The sequence below is a fragment of the Gobio gobio genome (assembly GCF_949357685.1).
Source record: "Gobio gobio genome assembly, chromosome: 7".
Classification (NCBI taxonomy): domain Eukaryota; kingdom Metazoa; phylum Chordata; class Actinopteri; order Cypriniformes; family Gobionidae; genus Gobio; species Gobio gobio.
In genome coordinates, this window is record NC_137103.1 from 58,961,737 (window position 1) to 58,975,762 (window position 14,026).

Genomic DNA, 14,026 nt, shown 5'->3' on the forward strand with positions numbered 1-14,026 from the left:
AGTCTCGTTATCATTGTGACAGACAGAGAATCTGTTAGAGTAAATCCTCAGTCTCCAGGATTTGTCATTGAGTCCAAACACACAGTCTTCAATCTGTCCATTCCTGCTGATTCCTTTATATGCCACTGATAGTTCAGCAAATCCGCTCCACTCAGCCTCCCAGTAACAGCGTCCAGTCAGACTCTCTCCACACAGAACCTGAGGACACCTCTCAAATCTCTCTGGATGATCAGGATACGGCTGATCCTCTTTCACATATGTGATCTTCCTGTTCTCATCAGACAGAATGAGACGAGTGTATGCTGTGTTTGGATCCAGTGTGAGATCACAGGCGTCTGAACACAAGAGAGAAACATTTCACTAAATGAGACACATCAACATCAAATCACTGAATGTGACCCGTGCTGGCAAAATGAGCCACAATGAGCACTTTTAGCAACTTCTGGAAAGTGACTCTAATCCAAACAACACATGTACAAGCTAGCTCAATAGGCCGAGCGGTTCATTCAGAATTCCTTAAGATCGCTGTGGAAATGTGGAAATCACTGTAAAAACCGGAAGATCATTTAGGTAGCATATTTACAGAGCCCTGCCAGGAATATGACAGGAAAAAAACTAGTAGGCTAAATCATGCACACGATTTATAAATCGAGGGAACAAATTAGAAAATTTTGCGCACAATTTACTTCTTTTTTTTTTGCACATCATGTGTGTTGCTCCGTACATATTAACTAAAACATTGCTTTAATTTATTTTACAAACAAATCTAAATTAGCATTTCAAATAATATCTATGCATTACATAATGGCGTAGTTTTGCCTTGCGATTACGTAATGACATCATAGCGTAATGACATCACAACATCATTTAGCAACAACTCGATCTGCCTTTAGCAACTTCCCCTGAAAATGTGTTGGCAACAGTGGCTTCAACTGCACAAAGCTAAAGAGAAAGAGAAAAGAGAAAGAGAAAGAGAAAGAGAAAGAGAAAGAGAAAGAGAAAGAGAAAGAGAAAGAGAAAGAGAAAGGGCAACTGTGAGCTGATTCCACCGCTTGCCGTGTTAAAAAGGCCTTTAAGTCATAAGTGTAGGCCTGTTTGTCAGCATTCCACTCCGTCTCAGAGCGCGCGCGCAACAAAACTGCCTGCCAACGTACAAGTGTGAATCTGAATTTCCTTTCGACAGTTATGATAACACAAACCACATCACACCCAATAACTCATTCGCCTTTGCAGATATATTTGCTTACCCCGATAGGCCTATCTATGTAAACGATTTAGAAAAAGTTCTATCGATTCACAATTTGTATCATCGCTGTGAATCTACGATATGTATTGTCATTTGATATCACCCATCCCTAACATGCTAACATGTAACTAGTGGTGGGCCGTTATCGGCGTTAACGTGAGACTCTTATCGGGCGATAAAAAAAATATCGCCGTTCATCTATTCTCAAAGTTGGGTTGGGAGCTTGGTCTATACTACGCAAACTATGATGACTTTCACCTTGATATTTTAGCGATGATGTACACCAGTCGGATACCACTGTAGGGGCGAGAGAACGAGTCTTTGAACCTGTGTGTATGCCTACTAGTGTTGTCAAAAATATCCATATTTCGCTATGTATCGATACTGAAATATCTGAAACGATACAATACTCATTTTCTACAGTATCGATATATCAGCTGCTCTCCTCTCCTCTCGGACCGACAGCGAGCTGACACACACCTGCCTCCTCTCATTCAGTCCGGTTAACCCTCTGAACATGGCGAACGCGTGTTCTGCTGGACTTTTGTTATCGTTAGTTTCGGTGTGACTCGCATATGAAGCACACACACACATACCGCAATAAAGCCGCCTCTGACATACAAGTGCAAAAATTAGCTCCTTTTTCCAGCTTATTAATGGTCAAATACACTCAAAAATGTCTCAATGCCCATCTTGGTGAGTTTTAACGTAAACACAGTCGTAACCAGCTCACAGGAACAGTGTTTGGATCCATGCGTGCGTCAGATCTTAAAGGGACAGAAGTTATTTATTATTCAAACTACAAAAAGACAAACGATCACTTACGAGCAGACATATTCTGAATGCCTTCGGCAGAATTCAAATGAGTCATTTTAATCTAGATTAATCTACAACCCCAAATCAGAAAAAGTTGGGACAGTATGGAAAACGCAAATAAAAAAAAAGAAGTGATTTCTAAATGTACTTTGACTTGTATTTCATTGCAGACAATATGAACAAAATATTTCATGTTTTGTCTGGTCAACTTCATGTCATTTGTAAATATGCATCCTTTCCTGTCATTCAGACCTGCAACATATTTCAAAAAAAGTTGGGACAGTAAAGCATTTACCACTTTGTAATGTTGCCATTCCTTTTCACAACAGTTAAAAGACGTTTAGGGACTGAAGACACCAAGTTTTAGATTAGATTAGATTCAACTTTATTGTCATTACACAAGTACAAGTACAAGGCAACGAAATGCAGTTTAGGTCTAACCAGAAGTGCAATAGCAGCAAGTGCAGGATATATACAATGGTTGCGTAAGTGCAGGACATAAAAATGTTCTGAATATATATAAATATGTATAAGTAGAGAGATGGTTATTACTATAAGTAGAACTGAATTTACAGATGAATATATACAGTGAATAAATATACAGATGGCTATTACTATAAACAGAATTTACAGGTGAATATGTACTATGAATAAATATACAGATGGCTATTACTATAAACAGAATTTACAGGTGACTATGTACTATGAATAAATATACAGACGGTTATTACTTGAACAGAATTTTACAGTTAGAGGTATACAGTAATATGTTAGGCTAATATGAGGAATATAGCAGTGGATTAAGTTAGTACAATAAATTATGGACAGAGCTATCCGAAAGAAAGTGTAAAAGTGCAGTGGAAAGTGGTTGCATATTCCAGTTAGAAGTACGGTGCAAAATGCAAATGTAAACATTGTTACTGTAAATACAGTCGGCAGTGCAGATGAGCATTATCCAGTTACGGTATGGTGGTGCAGAATGCATAAGTAAACAGTTGTTACTGTAATAAACAGTCAGTAGTGCAAATAACAAAGTGAAGGCAGATGTGAGGTAGGAGAGTTATCAGTTTATGAGGGAAGTGGATCAACGGGGGTTTGAGTTCAGTAAAGAGACAGCTCTGGGGAAAAAACTGTTCTTTAGTCTGCTGGTCCTGGTCCGGAGGATCCTGAAACGCCTGCCGGAGGGCAGGAGAGAAAACAGTCTGTGGGCTGGGTGAGAGGAGTCCTTGAGGATGCTGCGAGCTCGATGCAGGCAGCGTTTCCTCTGGATGTGTTCGATGGCAGGCAGTGGAGTCCCTGTGATGCGCTGGGCAGTTTTCACCACCCGCTGCAGTGCCTTGCGCTCCGCAACAGAGCAGCTCCCATACCACACTGCCACACAGTTGGTCAGGATGCTTTCTATTGCGCAGCGGTAGAAGTTCACCAGGATGGCCGAGGAGAGCTGATTCTTCCTCAGTGTCCTCAGGAAGAAGAGGCGCTGGTGAGCCTTCTTGACCAGGCTGGAGGTGTTGGTCGTCCACGACATGTCCGCCGAGATGTGGATCCCCAGGAACTTGAAACTGGAGACACGCTCAACAGCCATTCCATTGATGTGGATGGTGTCGTGTGTGCCTCTTGACTCCTTCCTGAAGTCCACGATGAGCTCCTTCGTTTTGGTGGTGTTGAGGAGCAGGTTATTATCAGCGCACCATGTGGCCAGGTGCTGGATCTCTTCCCTGTAGGCAGTCTCATCGTTGTTGCTGATGAGACCAATCACCGTAGTGTCGTCCGCAAACTTGACGATGGAATTAGTTCCATACACAGGCTTGCAGTCGGAGGTGAAGAGGGAGTAGAGAAATGGACTTAGCACACAGCCCTGTGGTACACCAGTGTTGAGTGTGATGGATGTGGAGCAGGTGGATCCTGATCGAACATTCTGGGGTCTGTCAGTTAGGAAGTCCAAGTGATGAAATGTTTCAGGTGTAATTTTGTCCCATTCTTCCTGCAAACAAGTCTTAAGGTGGGCAACAGTTCAGGGTCTTCGTTGTCGCATTTTGCGCTTCAAAATGCACCACACATTCTCTATTGGAGACAGGTCGGGACTGAGGCAGGCCAGTCAAGTACCCGTACCCTCTTCCTCCGCAGCCAGGACTGCAGAATGTGTGCAGAATGTGGTTTTGCATTGTCTTGTTGAAATATGCATGGACGTCCCTGGAAAAGATGTCTTCTTGAAGGCAGCATATTATGCTCCAAAATCTCTATGTACTTTTCAGCATTAATGGAGCCTTCACAGAAGTGCAAGTTACCTTTGCCAAGGGCACTGACACAACCCCATACCATGACAGACCCTGGCTTTTGGACTTGTTGCTGGTAACAGTCTGGATGATCCTTCTCTTCTTTGGTCCGGAGCACACGGCGTCCATTCCTCCCAAAAAATACCTCAAATACTGATTCATCTGACCACAGTACACGTTTCCACTGTGTGATGGTCCATCCCAGATGCCTCCGAGCCCAGAGAAGTCGACGGCGCTTCTGGACACTGTTAACATAGGGCTTCCTTTTGGCACAGTACAGTTTTAACTGGCATTTGTGGATGTAACTACGTATTGTGGTACTTGACAAAGGTGTGCCAAAGTAGTCCTGAGCCCATGTGGTGATATCGCTTCTAGATGAATGACGATTCTTGATGCAGTGCCGCCTGAGGGATCGGAGATCACGGTTGTTCAGCTTAGGCTTGCGCCCTTGTCCTTTAAGCACTGAAATTCCTCCAGATTCCATGAATCTTTTAATTATGTTATGCACTGTTGAATGTGAAATATCCAAATATCTTCTTATCGTTCTTTTAGGAACATTGTTTTTAAACATTTCAATAATTTTCTCACGTTTTTGTTGGCAAATTGGCGATCCTCTGCCCATCTTTGCTCCTAAAGGATTAGACCTTTCTTAGATGCTGCTTTTGTACCAAATCATAAATACAATCACCTGTTGACATCACCTGTTTCAAATCACATCATTATTTAACCATTTTACCTCATTACTAGCCCTAAATTATTCCTGTCCCAACTTTTTTTGAAATGTGTTTCAGGTCTGAATGACAGGAAAGGAAGCATATTTACAAATGACATGAAGTTGACCAGACAAAACATGAAATAGTTTGTGTTCATATTGTCTGCAATGAAATACAAGTCAAAGTAAATTTAGAAATCACTTTTTTTTATTTGCGTTTTCCATACTGTCCCAATTTTTTCTGATTTGTGGTTGTACATTAATTTTGGAATTAATCTAGATTAAAAAAAATAATCTATGCCCACCACTAGCTGTAACGTTAATGCTTCAAACACATCTGACAAGCAACTTTAATCAACAAGTAGAATTGACCATGACATCTTTATTCCAGAAAAGTTGTGCATGAACGTTGCATGAATGTGCATGAAAACAGCTCCTGATAAAGAGGTTGACTGGCTCAAAGTATTTTGAGTATTTTGAATGTAAGAATGGATTTCACCTGAGAATGAACTCAAGAGATCTAAGGTGCAATAAGACAATAAAACTTCACTCATCTGAATAGGAGATCTAAAAGAGAAAACAGGATCCACCTGTTTCAACCTTATCTCCCCTCCCTGCTGAGTCCTGACCCTTTTCACCCTCTCTTTCTCAGGGCTCACACAATCATGCAAATCTCACAGATACTGCAGACTCTTTCATGGTCAATATAAATACTTTTGGTGCGAATGGTAAAGAGGTTTCAGTCCCACATCAGTAGAACAGGTCCGAATAAAGAAAACAATGCTTGTTCTCCAGGTGTGGGAGATGCTCATAGAGATCTTTTGATAAACATTTGCTGTCATCCCCCAAAGATAGGTGTGACCATTTGGGCACGAGAAAAGTTAAACCCAAAAGCCGCATAAATATTTGGGTGCTGAATGTTTATTGTTCTTTTGTTCTGGGTGAGTATTTAAGGGGAATTGGCAAACCACTCAAGGAAGCATCTGTAACCAGAACTTCCCACACTGTTGCTGTGTGTCTCTATTGCCAGGTATGCAACTATTCTTATATTATTTTATAATTGGGTTTTATATTATATGCTGATCAAGTTGTGTATGATGGATTATGTTTGATTCCTTTATTTGACATTTTTGCCTGGTTATCTTGATTTATCTTGTGTTATTCTGAAATCATTTTTCTAGTATGGATCGATGTAGACTCCTATGATAGATCACACCAATGACGGCATGACTGATGCATGGGGCGCAGAGTGCGCAATATTCCGATTTCTGACTATCGCTGGATTAGCGTGTTGTAGTTCGTGGATATTACTGAAATTACACTTTTTGTTGGGCAACCACTTAAAGGTAAAATATCCACTCTGCATCCTCTGACTAAATCAGAAGTAACCATTTTGTGTTCGTGAACGCACGGTCTGGACGCGTATGTTCTGTGCGATTTTGGGTCTCTTGATGAACGAATTTGAAAACTAAGATGCTAAGAAAATCAATGATCTAAATTAAATCACAATTAATCATATGATCAACAAATGTAGCTAATTTAAGGAAATCACGTATATAATTGGAGTAAGATTAAATCATTCATGGAGTCAGATAGTAAATTTGGATCTTCATATTTTAATATCTTAAAGTGATTTTTACAGAAGTGCCAGAAAAGACATACATGCAGAATTCCTTCAACCAGCCACTGGATGTCGTCATTGAGCTAGCGGGTGGAGTTCACAGAAAATACAAAAATACTCATCTTAAATGTATTTAAATACAAATTACATTAGATTTTTTCCAAAGGCTTTAAAATACAAAATAGTATTTCGTATTTTAAATACGTACTATTTTAAATACATGTATTTGAAATACTGCCCATCCCTGCCTACACGGCTGATGAGCAGATCTTTAAACACACTACTGTACAGTCTGAATGTTTCAACTCACCTGCAAACACTTTTTTAGGAATTGCTAATACACCAGATATTGGTGATAAATAAAGTATATAAAATGTGTGTGTGTGTGTGTGTGTGTGTGTGAGAGAGTGTGTGTGTGTGTGTGTGGGGGGGTGGGGGGGTGGGGGGGGGGGGGGGGGGTGTAGACCTACATTTGTGTAGTCCTGCTGTGATTCTGAACTCTCCACAATGATCCACACTAGAAAACACAAACATGATTCGTATTCATACAAAGGCAAGACAAAAAAGAAAACACACACACACACACACTCACTCACTCACTCCAAATCTGTATGACTTAAGCTAGGCTCAGACTAGAGGAGTTTTAGGACGATTTATGCCCAAGAATCAGAGCAAAAATCTTATAGAGGACTTTGATCGGTCACACATGACAATAAAACAAACAAAAGACACAAGTCTTGTTTATTTTGGTGTTTTGGTATCTAAGGCAAGTCCAGTGTTGTGTTATCTAGCTTTAATAACATGTGTTTAATACACAAGTGTGAGCGGTGTGTATTTTTCCGGCGTTCCTGTTAAGCAATGAGTGCATTCCCACCGGGAGCAGGAGCGTCGCGTGAGCAGCAGTGGAGCGGGAGTTTCAGCCGGAGCCTATTTCTGCTGCTGACGCTCAATCAAAGAGACATCACACTTTTGATGGACAAAATAAATATGATTTCACACAAAAGTGCTCAAAAAAAACTCACATACACACACACTTATGCACACAAAAACACATATACAAATTAACGCATGCCATTCCAAAAGCTAATTGTGTTTTTGTGTGTGTGTGTGTGTGTGTGTGTGTGTGTGTGTGTGTGTGTGTGTGTGTGTGTGTGTGTGTGTGTGTGTTTTGCAGTCTTGATGTTTTAGAGATTCACCCCTTCACTGTTGAGTCCTTTTTTTCTGCATCCTGGCTGATTTGTAGATTGTATGCACAAAAAAACTCTGTATTTTCATATTTTTGCCAATTTCCCATTCATTTCCTATGGGGGTCATTTTTGACCCGAAGGTCCTGAGTGTGACTATTTTTTTTACGACCACTTAGACTTTTCAAATCCTGTCCCCAATTTTTTTGGGTGTTCATATACCAAGTACCAATAAAGTCACCAAGTTTTGGAAAATTCAGATGAAGCTACGATTTTTCAAATTTTTTTATTTAAAAAATTTTGGGGATAATCACTCATTCCCCTTGACCGAACTTATGTATCTTTAATACAGATTCATCTATATTTAATTTATATTTTATGCAGTGAAGACTGTGAAATAAGTGTTTGATACGTTTATTCAATTTCTGTATATTTCCTACCTGTTGATAAAATATTTAAACAGGTTACTGTCTTTATGTTGTTTCTATATTAATTCAGAGATTAAATGTGAAATTATTACAAAATAAATATATATTAAAAATTTAAATGTCAGGTGTGATTAATCATTATTAATTACAGAAAAATTGTGTGATTTATTAGTTAATGTTCCCTTTCGTTCAGTCACTACGACGTACGTTAGTGACTAACGAATGGGGGTTTCGCCTAGAAGCCAATTACCTTCGAGGTGTTTAACAGCGCCCAATGGCGTGCCAATGCCATGGGCAATGCGGAATTTGCATACGTAACTCCGCCCCACCGCGTGGGTATATAAGGAAGTACGCTGGCAACATCGCATTATGTTTCTGCTTTGGAGCCAAGAGTACCTCTTCACTCCTTCAAGCCTTCAACTGAGTCTTTGTCAGCCTTCGAGACGAGCAGCTTTCCAGAGGCGTTGGATCTACGGCGCGTTCCAGTGATCGCAAACTGCCTGCCTGCTGATCTGCGCAGTGGTCCTTCTGACAGCTGGTGTGTGGTCCCTGGGCGCTTCGGCGTCTCTGCGAAGCTTCTTCTCTAAAAGAGCATACACGTGGCACGTCCTTTTCAGGATGTCTCGCCCGTGTACTTCTGGGTGTGGCCGGTCGTTGACTTCCTTCGATGGGCACGATCTCTGCTTGGTATGCTTGGGCGTTCAGCATGCTCAAGCAGCGTTCGTGGATGAGTCATGTTCCCACTGCGGGAACATGACCATCGCGGTTCTGCGGTCTAGACTCAAAGACCTTCGTACTGAAGTGAGAGTCCCCTCAACCACACCCCGATCTACCGCGCCCCCCGTGGCCGGTACTTCGGCTGGTGGTCAGGGTGACCTGAGGGTTACGGTGTGGAACAAAGCCCCGACGCTCATGCCTCGGGCCACACCCCCCTCTAGCGTTCCGCAACCCGTGAGTGTCCAGGCTGAAATCGCGGGGCCAGCTCCGGCTCCCCCGCGCATTTCGTTTGGCGCTCCGGAGGATGATGCGATGTCGGTCACCGCATCACAAGGTGGGCTCGAGTCCTCTGAGGATGACGACTCGGCTGTGCTGCCGCCTTCGGGCGCGCCAGCATTGCCCGAGTCAGACCCAGAGCTGACAGCCATGTTGTCTCGGGCAGCCGCGAGTTTAGGGATAGAGTGGAACCCTCCGCCCTGTCCCGAACGCTTGCGGCTCGATGATTGGTATCTGGGGGCCCGCGCTGACTCACGTCAGTCCCCGCCCTCAATACCTTTCTTTCCCGAGCTGCATGAGGAGATTGCCCGGTCCTGGAAGTCCCCGTTGTCTTCCCGTGATCGGTCTGCAGTCTCCTCCGCCTTCTCCATCCTTGATGGGGCCGCGGCCAAAGGGTACACTGGGGTCCCCCAGGTTGAACGTTCTGTTGCGATGCAACGGTGTCCTCAGAGCGCTTCGACCTGGCGTGGTGATCCTAAGCACCCCTCCAAAGCCTGTCGATTCACATCAACCTTGGTGGCGAAATCGCACAGAGCTGCGGGGCAGGCTGCCGCCTCTTTGCATGCCATGGCGATCCTACAGGTCTACCAGGCCAGGATCCTCAGGGACATGCATGAGGGTGGAGTTGATCCGGGGCTCTTAAATGAGCTGCGTGCCGCCACCGACCTCGCTCTCCGGGCGACGAAGGTGACCGCACGCTCCCTGGGTCAAGTGATGTCCACAAATGTGGTCCAGGAGAGACACCTGTGGCTAAACCTGGCCGATATGCGGGACACCGAGCGGACACGTTTCCTCGATGCCACCATATCCCAGGCTGGCCTCTTCGGCGGAGCGGTTGAAAACTTCACCCAACAGTTTTCAACCGCCCAGAAGCAGACTGAGGCTCTCAAGCATGTACTGCCCCGGCGGCCAGCTGCTGCTTCCACCCAGCCGCCGGCACAGTCGCCTCAGCCTGCTCGCCGCCGAGGACGCCCTCCTAAGGCTCCCGCCCCTCCCACCCGGTCCCAGCAGCAGCCTTCACCCGGGCCGGGTCGCGGAGGAAGCCGTAGGAAGGCGTCCAAGTCCCCTCAGGCTGCCCCGCGCCCCGCTAAATGCCAGGCCAAGCGGCGCTCCTGAGACGGACGGCTCAGGGATGGGAAATTCTTTCGAGGAGATGGTAGCAGGACCACTCCTTCCCCCGGTGGAGGGCCGGGGGAGAATCCTTCGTTCAGCTGCTGGCCCCCGGGTCAGCAGCACCCTAATATGGTCAAAGAAAGAATTAACACTCCCATCCCTGAGCCCCCAGAGTCCGGTGATGACGGTGCGCGCCACCCACGGGTCCCGCCACTCGCATCCCACTCTGTCGCCAGCCCCCTGGCAGAGCAGACCCCAGTGGAACGCGCGTCCTTCCCTGGTCTCCTCTGTCAGGACGCAGCCGTTAACCGCACCCCCACACCGGGACGCCCAACAGCCTCCCTTGTCCGGGTCGGTAACGCTGCATCGCTGCCCCACATCGGGTACGTCTGTAGTCCGAATGACCCCGCTCGTACAGTCCCTGGGAGCCTGGCTTCAGATTCCAGGGCTGTCCAGCTGGGTCGAGAAGACAGTCAGGCGCGGCTACACGATTCAGTTCGCGCAGGTTCCTCCCTGTTTCCGGGGAGTCCGCTTTACTATGGTCGGGGCCAATGCCCCTGTCATGAGAGCGGAGGTTGCCACCCTACTGGCGAAGGGTGCGATCGAACCTGTCCCTCCAGCCGAGATGAAGTCCGGGTTCTACAGCCCATACTTCATTGTACCCAAAAAGACTGGTGGGTTGAGGCCAATCCTGGACCTGCGCATTTTGAACCGTTACCTTCACAAGTTTCCGTTCAAGATGTTGACAGCGAAACGCCTTTTCGAAAGCGTTCGTCCCGGCGATTGGTTTGCAGCGATCGACCTGAAGGACGCCTACTTTCATGTCTCCATCTTACCTCGACACAGACCGTTCCTACGGTTTGCTTTCGAGGGGCGGGCATACCAGTACGCGGTCCTCCCATTCGGGCTATCTCTGTCCCCTCGCGTCTTTACGAAGATTGCCGAGGCAGCCCTTGCGCCCCTACGGCAGCACGGGGTTCGTATCCTGAACTACCTCGACGACTGGCTCATACTGAGTCACTCTCGAGAGCAGGTTTGCGAACACAGAGATCTGGTTCTCCACCACTTAGCCTGTCTGGGCCTTCGGGTCAACTGGGAGAAGAGCAAGCCCTGCCCAGTGCAGAGGATCTCTTTTCTCGGTATGGAGATCGACTTGGTCGCCATGTGCGCGCAGCTTATGAGCGAGCGCGCGCAGTCTCTGCTGACTTGCCTCCGTCAGATTGAGAGCAAGAGTGCGGTTCCACTGAAACATTTTCAGAGGCTCCTGGGGCATATGGCATCGGTAGCCGCGGTAACGCCGCTCGGATTGCTACATATGAGACCGCTTCAGCACTGGCTTCGCGATCGAGTCCCGAGATGGGCATGGCGGTCTGGCACGCTCCGGGTACAAGTGACTCGGGCCTGCTTACAGACACTCACTCCGTGGTGGAACCTCAGCTTTCTACGGGCCGGAGTGTCCTTAGAACGAGTTTCCAGGCATGTTGTTGTATCAACAGATGCCTCCGCCACGGGCTGGGGTGCCATGTGCAATGGACAAGCAGCCGCGGGCTCCTGGACAGGACCCCAGCGCCTCCTGCATGTCAATTGCCTCGAGTTGCTGGCAGTACGGTTCGCCCTGCACCGCTTCCGAGCGTTGCTGAGGGGTCAACACGTACTTGTCCGGACAGACAACACGGCCACAGTAGCGTACATCAACCACCAGGGTGGTCTACGCTCCCGCCGTATGTCTCAACTCGCCCGCCATCTCGTTTTATGGAGTCAGAAGCACCTGAGGTCCCTTCGTGCTATCCACATCCCGGGGGTCCTGAACCGTGCAGCCGACGAGCTCTCACGGATTCAGCCACTTCCTGGAGAATGGAGACTCCATCCCCAGACGGTCCAGCTGATTGGGGAACAGTTCGGCGACGCACAGGTAGATCTGTTTGCCTCCCAAGACTCTTCCCACTGCAGCCTGTACTATTCCCTGACCGAGGGCACGCTCGGCACGGATGCACTGGCGCACAGCTGGCCCCAGGGCCTACGCTTATATGCGTTTCCCCCAGTGAGCCTTCTCGCACGAGTTCTGTGCAAGATCAGGGAGGACAAGGAGCAGGTCATGTTGGTCGCCCCGTATTGGCACGGCCAGACCTGGTTCTCAGAACTGCTACTCCTTGCGACAGCCCCTCCCTGGCCTATCCCTCTGAGACCGGACCTCCTCTCTCAGAGACGGGGCACCCTATGGCACCCGCGTCCAGCGCTCTGGAAGCTCCACGTGTGGCTTCTGGACGGGACGTGGCAGGTTTGAGTGGCCTGCCACCTACGGTGGCCGCCACCATCACTTCCGCTAGGGCAGAGTCTACACGACACCTCTATGCGTTGAAGTGGAACCTCTTCGTCACCTGGTGCTCTTCCCGCCAAGAAGACCCCTGGAAATGCCCGATCGGGTCCGTGCTTGAGTTTCTCCAAGAGGGGCTGGAGCGAAGGCTGTCTCCCTCCACCCTCAAAGTTTATGTGGCCGCTATATCTGCCCACCACGATCTCTTGGAGAACAAGAAGGTAAGTCAGCACGACCTGATCATCAGGTTCCTGAGGGGGGCAAGGAGACTGAATCCTCCTCGCTCTCCTCTCGTTCCCTCTTGGGACCTCTCAGTAGTCCTAAGTGCTCTGCAGAGGCCTCCCTTTGAGCCTTTGCGGTCGGTCGATATTAAGTTTCTGTCGATGAAGACGGCTCTGCTGACCGCATTGGCCTCTCTTAAGAGGGTCGGGGACCTACAGGCATTTTCGGTTGACGAAGCGTGCCTAGATTTCGGGCCGGCTAACTCTCACGTGACCTTGAGACCCCGGCCTGGATATGTGCCCAAGGTTCCTACCACTCCCTTCAGAGATCAGGTAGTGAACCTGCAAGCGCTGCCTTTGGAGGAGGCAGACCCAGCCTTGGCATTGCTCTGTCCAGTACGCGCTCTCCGCGCTTACGTTGACATGACGCAGTGTTTCAGGACCTCAGACCAGCTCTTTGTTTGTTATGGTGGAGAGCGGAAGGGAAGAGCTCTCTCAAAGCAGAGGTTGTCTCACTGGATAGTGGACACCATTGTTTTGGCTTACCAGCAGCAAGGTCGACCATGTCCCCTTGGTGTGAGGGCACACTCCACCCGGAGTGTGGCCTCCTCTTGGGCTCTAGCGCATGGCGCCTCGCTAACAGACATCTGCAGAGCTGCAGGCTGGGCGACACCCAACACATTCGCCAGATTCTACAATCTCCGAGTGGAGCCAGTGTCCGACTATGTACTCGCCCCCCCGAGGGGCCGGTAATGGACCAGGCTCTAGGTGTCTTCGCTTGCTCGCCACTCCACTCCACGGACTGGATACGTGCGATATTTTCCTCAGGTGAGCTCTCCGAGAGCCCTGAGCTCCTCCAGCACTGTCAACGCCGACATCAGTTCAGTCTGCCCTTTCGAGCCCAGACCCTCATGTCCGGCCAGGTGCTCCGTGTGCATGGTTCCCTCCGGCGACCCCCACACGAGTATTTCCACCGTAAGCCTCCTCAGTGAGCAGGTGTCTTTCCCTTGGCAAGCCCTGCCACCCCTAGGGTTAAAAATCCACCTTCGGCTGGTACCCTAGAGTTCTTCCATATGCAGCCCACAGCGGGTCATATGTGTACTCT

At 47.7% G+C, this 14,026-nt stretch overlaps 1 protein-coding gene across 1 annotated transcript in view; it reads right to left on the reverse strand.

The window, feature by feature from the left end:
- Positions 1-255: 255 nt before the first annotated feature.
- Positions 256-14,026, reverse strand: part of LOC307129814 (protein NLRC3-like) — a 42,568-nt gene continuing 28,797 nt past the window's right edge. Inside the window, exons 9-10 of the mRNA XM_079822571.1 lie at positions 7,139-7,185; positions 256-335 (exon numbers count right to left, since the gene is read on the reverse strand). The gene's annotated coding sequence lies outside the window, so the exon portion shown is untranslated. The remainder of the gene's footprint in view (positions 336-7,138; positions 7,186-14,026) is intronic.